This window comes from Pinus tabuliformis, chromosome 3_2 (genome assembly GCF_031772625.1).
Source record: "Pinus tabuliformis cultivar Carrire ecotype Pingquan chromosome 3_2, CPIR1, whole genome shotgun sequence".
In the NCBI taxonomy this organism is placed as follows: Eukaryota; Viridiplantae; Streptophyta; class Pinopsida; order Pinales; family Pinaceae; genus Pinus; species Pinus tabuliformis.
In genome coordinates, this window is record NC_142302.1 from 504817739 (window position 1) to 504832980 (window position 15242).

The following is a 15242-nucleotide window of genomic DNA, read 5'->3' on the forward strand; positions in this document are numbered from 1 at the left end:
GTGGGTTCTTCAACTACTTGATCTCTTTCCTTTCTTTGATGTCATGCAGTCATGTCATGCAGTCTTTTTTCAAACTTCTTCTATGTGGGGCACCATCCATCGATCACTTTCCTTCCTGGTTTGTCTTGTTATTGCTTCCTTCATATAAAATGGCTTTCTTGCCATACATAAGGTTTTCTTGTCATCTGGTTATTCCTTTGTTATCTATCCATGCTTCAGAATACTCTTCTCATTGATGCTTCATTGTACTTGCTTGTTTACATGCTTTGACGTAGTAGGCCACCATGACTTCATCCTAATATTGCTTCAACATTGATTTTTCTTTTGTTGGATGGCCTATCCATCATGACATATTTGTAGAGTAGAATCAGTTATTTGTATCTTTCATATCTCCAAGGCCTTCATAAATGTCAAGGGTCCTTCCTTCCTTTGTCAGAGTTGTCTTGCCTTCTTTCAGGAGATATCTTCAAAGTATCTTGTCAGATAGTGATTCTCGATGATCATGGTGTTCTTCAGATGCTTGATATCTTTCTTCTCTTTGGATAAATTGGTAAACCACCTTATGCTCATTGAGAGCACTTATTCATTGCTTTCTTCCTAGACTAGTCAACATTTCTTCTTGCTTAGTCAACAATCTTATACTCCTTATGTGAGCATATCCTTTTATTGACCTTTATTACAATCTAGTACATTCCTTCGAGCATGTCCTCGGTGAAAGAGATTCTTTCATATTTTATGTTATGAATATAATTCATAACAAGTAAATAAATAAAATAAATGTAAAAATCAAATAATCAAAAATTGATTATGTTAAATAGTCATTAAGTTAAGTGAAAAGGCATGTCTAAAAGACATGCCTAATCATGAAAGGTCACCTGCTTAGGTATACAAGCAAGGCCTCATTGTAACATTCATATCACTTATACATTTTATATGTATAATAAATTATTATTTCAAATACTTCTTGTGTATTTTTACATTCAAGCCTAGAAGCTATCAATTTTTATGCTTCAGTGGTATCAAAGCCATGGCGCACAATATAATCATGCGAGTCTTTGAACGTTGTTCACCATGGAATGCGCCATTACGTTCACATCCTGAATGCATTGAACAATTTAGTAAAATTCAAGAAGCATTTCGGCGTTTAGAAAAATCATATGCAGAAGTTAAAGCATGTTGAGAGGAGAATGTGGAAGAAGAAAAAGAAGAAGATTTTGATCAAAGTGACGATAATGAAAATGAGGATGTAATAGATAATGATGAATACGAAAATGATATCAATCAAGATGAGTATCCAAATTCTAATAGCAAATGCTGGGTTTCAAGTGGATCAGGGCACACACATTGTAAATGATCCATAATTATGGGGAACTATGAATTGGATTTAAACTTGTCAAAAAACCTCGGAGATGTGTCTAAAGATCTCAAGCCTGACAACGATAAGAGGCCTCTGTGGGTGTGCTCTGACGGGACAATTTTTCTTGAAACCTCCTCCGAATTCTACAAGCCGGCCTACGAATTTTGCATAGCGATTGCAGAGCTGGAGAGCAGGTTGCAACAATTTCACGAATATAAAATCACGAGCGCGTCTTTGTATGGCGCGGCTTCCGCGGGGTTGGATTCAAGAAGAATCATGAAGGTCCTCAATCTGCTGTGCAAAAGCGAGCTTCCCGAGGATGTTATTAGATCAATTCGGAGAAACACCGTAAACGTGGGGAAACTGAAACTGTACTTGAAGGAAGGCAATGTGATTCTAGAGGGTGACATAACATGTGATGTTTCCACCATTCTCAGAGAGCCTGATGTCAAAAGTGGCGTAGAAGCTCAACTGAGTGCTAAGAGTCTCCAGATGGATTCGACTAAATTGGTGCAAGTGAGGCAAAAGTGCAGAGAAATCAGTTATCCTCTTGTTGAAGAATACGACTACAAGAATGATACTACTTGCCCCACTCTGGACATAAAGCTCAACCCCAAGGCGGTGCTTCAGCCTTATAAAAAACGAAGCGTGGACAAGATGTTCGTGAAAGGAAAAGCGAGGTCGGGCGTGATCGTGCTACCCTGTGGTGCAAGAAAGTCTCTGACGGAAGTCTATGCCGCAGTTCGGTTGGGGAAATCGGTTCTGTGCTTTGCGAACACAAGTGTATCAGTTGAGCAGTGGGTATACCAGTTCAAGCAGTGGAGCACTCTGCCAGACAGGCGAATCCAAGGGGTGACGAGTGACAACAAGGCCTCAGAATTCAACCCAAGGGCCGACATCATGGTCACCACATACAACATGTATGGTTACACCGGTCACCACTCCAAGGACTCGGAGGCCATAATGAAGGCCATCGAGGGCAAGGAATGGGGTCTGGTTCTCATGGACGAGGTCCACGTTGTGCCCGCTAAAAACTTTCGTGAAGCCGTTGCGTGCACCAAATCTCACTGCAAGCTCAGCCTCATAGCTACTCTTCTCTGAGAGGACGAGGCCATCAACGATCTAGAGTTCATCATCAGCCCCAAGTTGTACGAGGCGAATTGGCAGGACTTGGTTCAGGCGGGGTACTTGGCAGATGTCACCTGCTACGAGATCTTGTGCTCCATGCACAAGGATTTCCTCAGAGAATATCTACAGCTCTTTCTCTTCATTGGATTTGGGAAGGATGACAAGCGCGCAGTCCAGCACATGCTCTATAGTGCCAACCCCTACAAGCTCATGGCCTGTGAATATCTCATCAAATTCCACGAGTCGCGCAACGATAAGATCATCGTCTTCTCGGATAATCTGTTCGCCCTAGAAAAAATGGGCATCATGCTGAAAAGACACATGATTCGGGGTGACACCTCGCACGATGAGAGGCTAGAGGTCCTCGACATGTTCAGAAATGCCCCTGATGGCTTCACAGTCTTTCTTTCCAAGGTGGGAGATACCTCTCTTGATCTTCCAGAGGCATCGGTGGTCATACAGATCTCATCTCAGGGCGCCTCCAGGAGGCAAGAAGTGCAACGTTTGGGTCGTGTGTTGCGTCCCAAAATCATGTCAGCCCTGTCCGCAGTTCTTCGCTCCTGCACCGACGACAAGATCACACGCAGCATCATTAAAGACCAGGTGTCAAACGACATGCTCCAACGGTTGGTGTCTTTTCATTTGGGCGTATAAGCTTAAGCCATCCGATTAAGCGTATAATCATAATCGATTCGGATAGCAGCGTATAATTGAATATAACTTAAGTAAAATCTATTAATTAATTCATATAAATTAATTTATATCATTTAATTAATTAATATATAAAATTTAATCATTTAAAAAAATCTTATAAAATTTTTTTTTAGGGTTATTAAAAAAATTATTATTAAAAATAAAAAATAAAAAAAAATTCCAAGGGAATATTACTGATGAGCTATAAGACGAGAGGATGGCCAGATTATACACATCGAGATGACAGACACTAAGTGAAGAAAATCCACAACATTAAAGCTTTGAGGACAAAGCTTCTGAAGGAAGGGGCTATGTTATGAATATAATTCATAACAAGTAAATAAATAAAATAAATGTAAATATTAAATAATCAAAAATTGATTATGTTAAATAGTCATTAAGTTAAGTGAAAAGGCATGTCTAAAAGACATGCCTAATCATGAAAGGTCACCTACTTAGGTATAAAAGCAGGGCCTCATTGTAACATTCATATCACTTATACATTTTATATATATAATAAATTATTATTTCAAATACGTCTTGTGTATTTTTACATTCAAGCCTACAAGCTATCAATTTTTATGCTTCATTTTATCATGTTATAGAACTATTCCCATGACACAAAAATATACACATGATAACATGACTAAAATTTGATGCATACATAGCTCATCTTGATTCTCATTTTATCATCTTAACTTCATTAGGTTGTCCTTGGTGTGGCCCTTCTTTCTTCATTTTAGCTTGCATGCATATCATCCTTTTCTTGAATCCCATGAATGGGATTCTTGATGAGACATCTGCTTTTGTTCATGAACCTTCTTTTGGATATTCAATCATAGGATCTTAAAGACTCTTGCCCTGCAGATGTTTCTTTTCCTTTGATGATGGAGGTCTTCTAAGATTCTTAATCATGATCAATTTTATTTCATCGTGGATGAGGTCTTATACTAGGTATGCTCCTTCTACATGAATATCTTGAGCTATATCTATCATGCTCTTATATTCTATAAGATATTTCTAACCATGCATTTTGGTCTCATTATAAATGCTACTTCTTCATGAGTATCTAGAACTCTATGTACTTCATGCTTCTAGATTCTAGAAGATGTTTCTAGTCATGCAATTTTATTTTATTCCTACATGTTCCTATCCTACTCAAAATCTTGAAAGAACACTTGAAGTAAAGAGCTTGACTTAGTCATAATAGAGATCCAAAGGATCGTCCTTCTTTTTCTTCTTTTCTTCCTCTTTCCTTCTTTTTCTTCTTTTCTTCCTCTTTCCTTCTTTTCTTTTGTTAATTAAATTTCTACAATGTGTGAATCATATTTCATAAATCCTAGACCATGTTGATTTCCTAGTTTGAATTCATCTATTGATCGAGTTAAATTTACAGGGAGATATCTATTAGGGGGTTGGCCAATCATTGTTCAATTACAATGCAACTTGACATTGACAGAGTCGAGAAATCATTGAAATGCAAAGGAAAACAATTAAGTTTGGGACCTAGGATGAAACATAATGATAAGGTTTTTCCATTTCAAATTGTTTATACCCTGAATTAATGAGTAAACCAAATAGTAAAGGCCTAGTTTGGCCTTTCGACCCTTTTTTTAAATGTACAAGTCACAATTTATTCCTATCCTTGACTTACCTAGATCGGTGCAGGACCCAATCTCACCATATTGGGGTCTCTTGACATACTCAAGCCTCTCGACATATTAAACCTCCGAACGGGCTAAATCAACATCGACTCCACAGGAGTAAGTAAAGTGGGTTTTATGTTATTTTTTTTTCTTTATAAAATCCTAAAATTGTATTGGGTTTATATTATAATGAGGGTTTATCACTTTATAAGTGGAATCTAGGAAAATTTTGGCCCTAGTTAAAGAAAAAGTCGTATTTGTAAATGAAAGAGGGGAAATTAAAATTTCTCTGGACTTGCATTGACAACAGAGTAAGATAATAGGAGTAAACGGTGCTTTGGAAAGGCCATATTGACATCACCAAGTATACAGAGGATAAATTATGGTTGACCTTAACTGACTATGGTCAACTTTGTTGAGCATAAGTAACATGGTCGATTAAGGATGAAGAAGATAGATTATGGTGGATTAAGCATGACCATGGATGACCATATCAACCATGGGTAGGCATAAATGGGTATGGTTTAGGCTTGTTGTCCATAGTTGAATTTGGTTGAGCATGGATTCTTGGAGTTGTGCATGCTTAAGACATGCAAAAACATCTTATTGACCACTTATGCTTGTTAATCTATTTGGGTATGAAAGGTGGTCAATTTGGTCAACTTGGTATCCATCAAAGACCACAGGATAGACCAAAAGTCACTAAGAAACCTATTGACCCTATTTGAAATAACAACCTGAGGTAGCCTAAAATGAACCCATACATACTCAAAGAATATTTTAGTAGTGGCTTTGGCTCTTATACTCTTCTTGCATGGTTCCAAAATAACCATCTTAGAAAATCAATCGATAACCCCAAACACACAATTTTTACCATGCTCGGTGCAAGGAAAAATTGACATGTAATTCATGAAAAATGACTCTTAGGGATTTTCTAGGGTAAGTAGAAGATTGTACAACCCATGCATCATAATGATTAGTTTAACAAGGACATAGGTATTACACAATTTAATATTCAAGTGGACATCCCATCAAATATTTGGCTAGTGAAAATACTTTTAAAGTAATACTAATATATTTTCCACACCAAGGTGCCCTATCACCTAATTGTATTATGCCTCACATATTAGCTTGGTAGCTCTCTAGAAGGAACATAAACGTGGCCTAAGTAGGAAAAGAGAATATCTTAGATGTGGAAGTCTATAACTTGTTTTCCAACAATCAACATTTGGTATGTAGCAGTGAACTCAAAGTTATTGTATAATTATGCTTAGTTATAGGTTTCATGCCCAAGAGATTTAATAACTATGGTTAACACCACAACTGGGTTTGACTAAGGTATTTTGCAACATGGTTGGTGTTACCCTTCTTATAATTGATGTTCAAGTTGAATTGTTGTAGGTATGCGGATCATTTTTTATTGCAATCATTTTGTAAGTTTCCTTTTCTCTACATGAATTGTAGAGGCTTGTGGTCAGTGTTGATGATAATTTCCTTCCCAATAATATAATTCTTCCATTGTTGTCATGCTTGCATGATGGAGTACATCTCCTTGTCATAATTGGCATATATATAGATAGTATCAGAGAGTGTTTCACTATGATAAGCTATTAGATGTCCCAGTTGAGTAAGAACTACATTGATAACATATTTGGAGGTATTTTCTCAGCATAAAATGGTTGTTGTAGGTCTATCAAGGTGAGCATTGGTGTGGAATATAGGTAGTGTTTCAAATCTTCAAATGCTTTTTGTTGTGACTTAGAATAGGAGAACTTTTCTTTAGCTCCACCCTTAGTCATTTGACTTAAGGGTTAAGCAATATAAGAGAACCTAAACACAAACCTTCAATAGAAGTTAGTAAGGCCCATCAAACCTTGGAGCTTTGTTAGAGTCATTGAGGCTGGCTAATCCCAAATAACTTGGATCTTGGCTGGGTCCACAAGCATCCCATGCTCATCCACAATGTATCTTAAATATTGAATTCTCTTCATGAAAAATTATAATTTCTCTAGATGGCATACAACTTGTGTTTTCACAGGGTGTTTAGGACGTATACAATGTGTTTCAAATAATCTTCCCAATTTTGTTGAAGATGAGGATGCTATCCAAATATAAAAGAACAAAATAATTTGTGAATGGATACAAGATATTATCCATCATCCTCATGCATGTTGCTAGAGAATTAGTCAATCCAAAGGGCATAACCAACCACTCAAAAATGCCCGATTGATACTTAAAGTTTGTCTTCCATACGTCATTTTGTTCAATTTGAACCTATTGGTATCGTAAGTTTAGATTAATCTTACTAAATAAATTAGCAACTTTAAGATGATTAAGAAGATTTTCCATCTATGGGATTGGGTATTTGTTCTTAATAACTTTTATTTTATTTTTATTATTTTAGTATTATTTTTTTTTTGCTAGAGCAAGAGTCATTCCTTCTATTCAATTGAAGTAGAAAACCAAATTGCATATGTTACAAAGAGCCCAAAGGACTTGAGGGTCAATGCTTTAAATGTCTGCTCAGGGCTTAGGGCACCGAGCCAAAGGCAAAACAAATGGGCCAAGGGCCCACAAACATGACTACGAGAATTTCAAAAATCAAATAGAAGCCTGGATCATTCGATATGTCTTCAAAGATCTGACGGATGAGGCACATATCGAAGCGAAAAAGAGTATATTCCTTGATGCTTAAAATGGACTCGATGAGGAAATAGAAACCAACCTATATGGATTTCAGGTCCGAATTAGGGAATAAACTTCGCGCATGTAAACCACCCGAAATTCACGAAGGATAACATTTTATCTGGACCTGAGACATGCAAGGTAACCACCTTGCAACTTGCCTTGCGAAATCCCTAGGATCGTTGCTAATCTGCTTAACTGCAAGTACGTTAAAGTAAAACCCGACAGAGCTAAATCTTCGGTAGAGAAATCCGATTTCATAAAAAGTGTAAGGTGTGAATTACAAGTTCCCTTCCGCAACCCTGATAACCATGCACTGCTTCACTATAGAAGATCGAACTTCCCCTGACACCTCTCGACAACATACTTTTAGTTTTCCCTGCTTAGATAGAGCTCCCTGTCCGCATTCATCTGTCTGAGACACTCATCCCTCAATCTGCCTTGGGGTATCTCTATCCAATCATAAATTTTATTACTTTTCGTCCAGCGCACACCGTCATTGGCAAGAAAGTCTGCCACTTTGTTGGTAGTACGGCGCACATGAGTAAAACTTATAGTTCTCATGTTCTTCAAGTGAGAATGGATTCATTGATAAACTTGCAGAAGCTGCCAATGTTTTGAGACTTTATCTGGAGCAGAACCATAGCAAATTCTCTTAACCGAATTAATAATCAATTCGGAGTCAGCTTCAATTATGGTATTCTGAAGATTTGAGTTCTTCAATATTTCTAGACTTTGCTCAAGGGCCATAAGCTCTGCCATATTGTTAGTGGCTTTGCCCAAATGGATATGAAAGAGGGTTTTTATGTAACCATTTTCATCTCTTATCACTCCTCCATACCCCGCCATACCCGGGTTTCCTTTAGAGGCCCCATCAATATTACATTTTAAGAATCCCTGAGGGGGAGGTTGCCAGAATTCCTTATCATAAATTATATGACTTATCTTCCTGTTTTTACCCTGTGGGATAAGCCCCTGAAGACCCAACTGCAGAAGGATCTATACATCCTTATCTTTAGGTTGTTCATCAGGGGGGTTTTTAATGATGGTCCCTATTGTCTCCTTGAGCTGTCTTAATATCTGAGCCATGATGTTCTGGGGAGAATCTTTCCTGTTCTTGAAAATTATGTTGTTGCGCTCTTTCCAGACATCCCATATCAGAAAGCCTGGAATTAATGCCCAAGCTATGTTGATTATTTCATTGTCAGAGAAATTTCTCCTCCACTTCTTCAGAGTTCCGGTTATGCTGCCCAAGTCCCTATCTGTTTGTTTGAATATTGAAGCTACTTCGTTCCACAAGGTGGAAGTGAATGGGAAGATGTTGAGTAGGTGGTTCATGGTTTATTCTTGTGATTCACATGGTTGGCATCTGGATGGACCGTATACCACTATTTTCTTGAGATTCTCCCAGGTTAAAATATTTTTATGCTGCACTAACCACGTGAACAGTTTGATTTTCATCCAAATTTGGTTTTGCCATAGGTTTTTCCATACCCCATCAGGGTTTGGGATGTCAAGTCCTAGGGCTTTAAGTTTGGCCTCTTTGAGGTTAAAGTTACCTTCATTATTATTGCCCCATCTCAGCTGGTCTATATTTGCTGAAGTCAAAATCTTTCTTTGCTCCAGGATGTCCAATAAAGCTTCTGCTTGTGCCTTTAACAGAGAGTCCTCACTGTAAACCAGGTTCTTCCATGATCTCCATTTGTCTTCCCTTCTTTCTGGAACCTAGAAGTCATTTACCTAGTGTAGCCCCTTGTTATCAGTATCATTCTTGAGATTGGAAAATTCTTCTGTTAACAGTTTAGGTTCCTATTGCTTGTTATCTTCCCAGAACCAAGCTAGGTTTCCATCTTTGATTTCCCAGAAACTATGTTTCTGCACAATGGCTTTGTTTTCCCAAGCTTTGTTCCATATGTGGGAGCCTTTGATGAGCCCAGACATTCTAATGTGGTCCTTGTCTTTCCAATTGATCGCATATTTCTGTTTCCAAATTTGGGCCCAAGAGGAAGCCAAATCTTTTAACCTTCTCCACCATAGTTTAGCCCCCAGAACTCTATTTAGCATTTTAGGGTTGTCCAACCCCAAACCACCATGGGTTTTGGGTTTATAGATCTTTTCCCAGGCCACCAAGGCCCATTTTCTTTTTTCCTCCCCTTTTCCCCAAAGAAAGTCTCTTTGGATATTTCTGCATTGCTGCATGATCCCTTTGGGAGCTGGAAGGGCTAAAAACATAAAAATGGGGATAGTTTGTAGGACAGCTTTTGTGAGCACTAGCCTTCTAGCTAAGTTTAAAGACCTATTAGTCCATTTCTGAACTTTGTCCTGAAGCTTATTGGTCACCTGTTCCCAAACTGTCTTGCTCAGGGGTTTGTCTATTAGCGGTACTCCCAAATATTTGGATGGTAACAAATCTCTTTGAAAGCCTAAAATTCTAGATATGTTTCTCTGAATAGCATTGTCAGTGTTAAAAAAGAAAATCTTTGATTTGGTAAGGCTTACCTCGGTGCCTGCAGCCAATGCAAAGACTTTCAGGATATGTTTGAATGCTAGAGCTTCCTTCACTGTAGGTATACCCTGCAGCATGGTATCATCCACAAATTGTTGATGTGTTAAAGCATCTCCATTCATGGTGAGTTTGAGACCCTGGATTCTGCCTTCTAATTTGGCTAAACTGATAGCTTTGCCAAGCCCTTCCATCATGAGAATAAAGAGGAATGGTGAGAGTGGATCCCCTTGTCTGAGACCTCTAGAAGGGATAAAGGATTTGGAAGGTGAGCCATTTACCAGAATCAAAAAACTCGAGGTAGTTACTAGGGCCATAACCCATCGTACCCAATTATGGTCAAAGCCATAGGCTATAAGAACACTCCTGATGTAAGTCCAGCTTAGCTTATCATAAGCCTTTTCTAGGTCAAGTTGCATGATCATACCTGCCTGCCTCTTGCTTTTAAGTGAGTGAACCACCTCGTGAGCTTGAATGATGTTGTCGAGAATTTGTCTGCCTTCCACATACCCAGTTTGTTCCATAGAAACAAGAGTCAGAAGAAGGGGCTTCAGCCTATTGGCTATAATTTTGGAAATGATTTTGTACACCACATTGCATAATGCTATTGGTCTGAATCTGTTTGGTGTCATAGCATTATCCTGCTTGGGAATCAAGGATATGAAAGAGGTATTGAGGGCCTTCAATACAGTTCTATTTTTCCTTGAATCCTCCACCACATCAAGAATATCCTGCTTGACTATACCCCAACATGCTTTGAAGAAGTCAACATTGAATCCATCTGGACCTGGTGCCTTCCCATTTTTCATCTCTTTAATAACTTCATTGACCTCTTCTTCATTCACAGGCTTGTTAAGATTGTAATTATCCTCCTTTGTCACCAGCTTCGGAATGTGCTTTGTTATGTCCTTGATGAACTGTGATCTATCTAAGAGAGGCTCCTCGACAATGCCTTGGAAATGTTGAACCAACACTGCTTCTATTTCTTTGTGGGTATTGAGTTGTTTTCCTTGAGCATCTTTGATGACTGAGATTTTGTTATGAGACCTGTGATCCATGGTAGATTTGTGAAAGAACCTTGTGTTCCTTTCTCCTTCTTTTAACCATTTTACCCTTGATTTCTGTTTCCAGAATATCTCCTCTTGCATGCATAATTCTTCCCATTCCTGTTGAAGGTGTTCTGCTTGTGTCTTCCTTCCCTCATTGAAGCCATCTGTAATTAGGTCTGATTGATTTCATGAAGCTTCTGTTCAACAACTCTTTTGGTTTCAAAAATGTTGCCAAACTCATTATTATTCCAATCTTTAAGCTTGTATTTGATATGTTTCAATCTTTTATGTAGGAGGAACATTTTAGTGCCCTGAACATGTATATCCTCTATCCACCACTTTTCAATATTGTTGATAAAGTCTGGATGGGTAAGCCAAATGTTTTCAAACCTGAAAGGTCTGTTTCTTGGAGTTCCTATAGAGGACGCTTCAAGTTGCATAGGCCAATGATCTGAACCACCAAAAGGGAGTATCCTTACTGACAGGTCAAGACTTGTAAGGAAGAGGTCCTCCAAGGTGATAAATCTATTGAGTTTTGAAGCCACTTGGGACTTGCCTCCCCTTTTATTATTCTAGGTAAAGATTCCATTACTTGTTTCTATATCAACTAGCCTCATATTGTTTATAAAATTTTAAAATTCTATGGAATCTCTGCCTAGAGATCTAGTTCCTCCTTTTTTTCCGAAAGGGATCTGATCATATTAAAGTCCCCTCTTAAAATCCAGGGAATGCCCGCATGTCTCTTTCTTAGATCTTCAAGTAAAGTAAGAAGCCTAAGTTTGTCCTCATGCTTCTGTGGTGCATAAAAATTTGTGATCAGGTAGACTTCCTTGTCCCCCAATGGTTGGATAATCATTGGGAGATAGTTTCTTGATGCTTCAGCATCAAGGACTCATATTTTTAGAGGGTTCTAGATTGTAAGAATTCATCCTGCTGTTTTATCTGCTTTAACTTCTAGATATTCATAATGAATCAGCCATTTGCTGTGTTTTTCTCTTATTTTTCCAATTGAACATTTTGTTTCCTGGATGAAAATCATGTTTGGTTTTTCCTCTTTCATTCTATTACTGAGATTTCTTTGTTTCCTTTTATTTCCTAGACCCCTGACATTCCTTGTTGTAAGCTTCATTGAGAAATATTTGTAACTGAGTAACTATTTAGGTCTTTCATCTTATCTGAGTTAATCATAAGTTTTCCACACTCTAGTAGTAGCTCATTATGTTTGTTCCTGCCTCTTTTCATGCATGGGTTGCTAGGAACTAATCCTGGTGCTGCCTTCATTGTTTTCACTCCTTCATTGCTCTGATTTTCATGGCTTCTTTTGACTCTCGAACCTTTCACCTGGGTTCTCCATAGAAAGAGCTATTGCACCCTATTGAACTCCTCTTTTGGTAGTGAATCCATTCCTTTGGTGGTTCCTTGCTCCAGAAACTTTTCCAAATCTAGATGCTCCCTTTCGAGAATATCTTGTAGTTCATGGTCCTCTGTTCCCACCTCGCTAGGGGTCATCTCTTGGTCCCTATCTAGTTCCAAAGTGTTCAACAGATCCTCCTTTTGTTGATTGTTTTCCTGTGTGTCCTCCATGCTGTCTTCCTTTTCCTTCTCTACAGGGTTGTTCTCCAGAGTCTGGTTTGCTTTATTTTGCTCCTCTTCTTCTCCTAATACCTTGTACCTATTTTGATTTAGCTGCTTTTCCTCATTGGGATTTTTTTGATACCTTCTTACTCCTTTACCTTTATTTCCCACTTTGTTAAAGCCTTCAGTATCTTTCCCTGAGGTAGCTTTAGTTCTGTATTCCATTCTGTTTAAGGGGCAATCTCTGTATAGATGCCCATGTTCATGACATTTTCGACATCTAAAAGGGATATGCTCATAGTCCACCACTTGCACCCATTCTTCATCAAAAACTTCCAGAATTACTTCATCCGATAGCGCTCCAGAGAGGTCCATCTCTACACATATGCGGGCAAAGGAGGTATACTTCCCCCGCATAGTGGCCTCTGATATTTTCACAAAATGCCCTAGTTTATTTCCTATTGCTTTTAATGATTCTGGCTGCCAATAATCCAGTGGTAGGGAGTAGAGCCTAACCCACACCAGGACCGATGTGAATGTTTCATGCTCCGGAACAAAATTCATTACCCAAGGCCGCATATAGAGGCCTGTAGCGGCATAGAAGTATGGCCCTCCTTCAAACACTCTGTCTTTATCCTCAATGTTTGTAAAAACTATAGTGAAGAAACCCTTGGATCCAAGGTGCAACTCTATATCCCCCTTAGGTTTCCAATGATTCTTCATCCATGCCTGTAAAGCCTTCTCCGTAGGCCATAACCCCATGAATTTACAAATTACTGCATAGTTCGCCATGTGTTCCCGATGCGCTTGTATCACTGGATCACTTAACACCACTCAGGGTGTTATGGTTGCCTTAGGTTTGCAAGGACCAGTCTGCTTTTTGGTATCAACATTCTGGTTCTCTCCTTCTATATGCTTTCCTTTACTAGCTCCTTCCTGCATATTTTCCTGCCTCTGAGTGCCTCTGTTTGTCTGCTTCCTTTCTCCGGAAACCTCTTCTTCAGCCTCCAGAGGTTTCTTGAATCTATTAGATACTGCCTGACTGTAGGAGGGAGTGGTACTCCCCCCCTCTCGCCTCTCCATGGTGCCCAACACTGCTCTTCTGCTTCAAACCCTAGCTCTGTTCCTCCGGCTCCTTTCGTCTCTCTAGTCCACCATAAAAAATAAATCGATTATTTATTATTGTTATTTGTTTTTAATTTTTATTTTCTAGGGTTATATAGTCAACACAGAGTCTCCGCGTAACATCCTTCTTTTGCACCGACACAACTAGTTTCTCAAAATGTGAGGAACTCAGTCGAATGTGGCACTTTTAGATGAGCTCATGAATCTAATGTTTTATTTCCTTATTCTCAAGAGAGAGGATATATATATTGGTACATTAGTTAAAGGAGTAGAAGGTATCAATTCAATTGAGTGTTTGACTTAGGAGCGTAGATGCATCCCCATAGGGCAAGAAAATATATCCCTATATGCCTCTATAATGTTGTCCACCTTCCTTTTTTGTAGAGAGGCACAATGCCGAGGTTGTGGTGGTCACAATCACCTTAATTTCATCGTTTGACTAAACCATGAAGAGGATAAACTTTGCAGTATAATAGATTATGATTTGGAACTATTTTGCTGAGATAAATGAAATTGTAATAGTTGAAACTACCTCTAGTGCCTTGTAGAGTTGATCTCCTAGAGTAAAAATGACACTATGGGGATGATAATCATAAACATCATGAAATTTCCACATATAAGGTTTTCTGAAAACAAAATATCAAAGTTCAAGTGTGAAAACATCATAGAGCACCTCACCTTTGAAGGACTTGATGGCATAAGACAAGAAAAATTGAGGGTTAACATGGATTTCTTGTCCTTGGATCAACCAACCAATGGTATATGTATGGGGGTGTGGAAATATCAACAAATTCAATATCTTGATGACTTGGGTTGAGATCAAATTATTCAAGCTTTTTCTATCAACAATGAAATGTAGTGGGATCCCTTCACCCTCATTTAGGAATGAAGATGCACTCCCCTTCATTAGGATCCTCTAAATCTTCTAGTTGAATGTTTGTAGTCATGACGGTAGCACTTAATTTTATATCAATGATATACTTTCCTTTATACTATTTTTAATCAAAATACGAAACAAATTTAATTTCTTTTCCTTTAAGCTATTTTTTTTTTCTAAAGTAGAATTTGTCAATGCTATGCTAGGGGACTTTATAAAACGCGTCGGCAAATGATTTTCCATGTGATTTTCGCCGAAATCTTTCTCTAACATAATATGGATCACAGAAGCCTAAACTCCATTATAAAATTCACACCACTTTCTAATTTCCCTTCTTTTCTCATCAATTGGGTTGGTTGTCTTGAGTTGTTTCCTCTCCTTTATTTATCACTTTCCCTATGAGGTAGGGATACATTTTCCAAGATTTTTTTGCAATAAATTTATAGGCTTAAACTCCTACTTATTCATTTACTTTAGTTTCTACTCAATTTTGACAACATATCGATAAGTGACTACCAATGAGGATATTTCTAAAAAATACATATCCAATTGGATGCACCTATGTAGGCCACTTAGATTCTTTGACATCCAACTTTGAGCACAA

General features: G+C 38.3%; 1 pseudogene; it reads left to right on the top strand.

Moving 5' to 3' along the window:
• Positions 1-1363: 1363 nt before the first annotated feature.
• On the top strand, positions 1364-3139 carry LOC149181512 (general transcription and DNA repair factor IIH helicase/translocase subunit XPB1 pseudogene; annotated as a pseudogene).
• The last annotated feature ends 12103 nt before the right edge of the window (positions 3140-15242 follow it).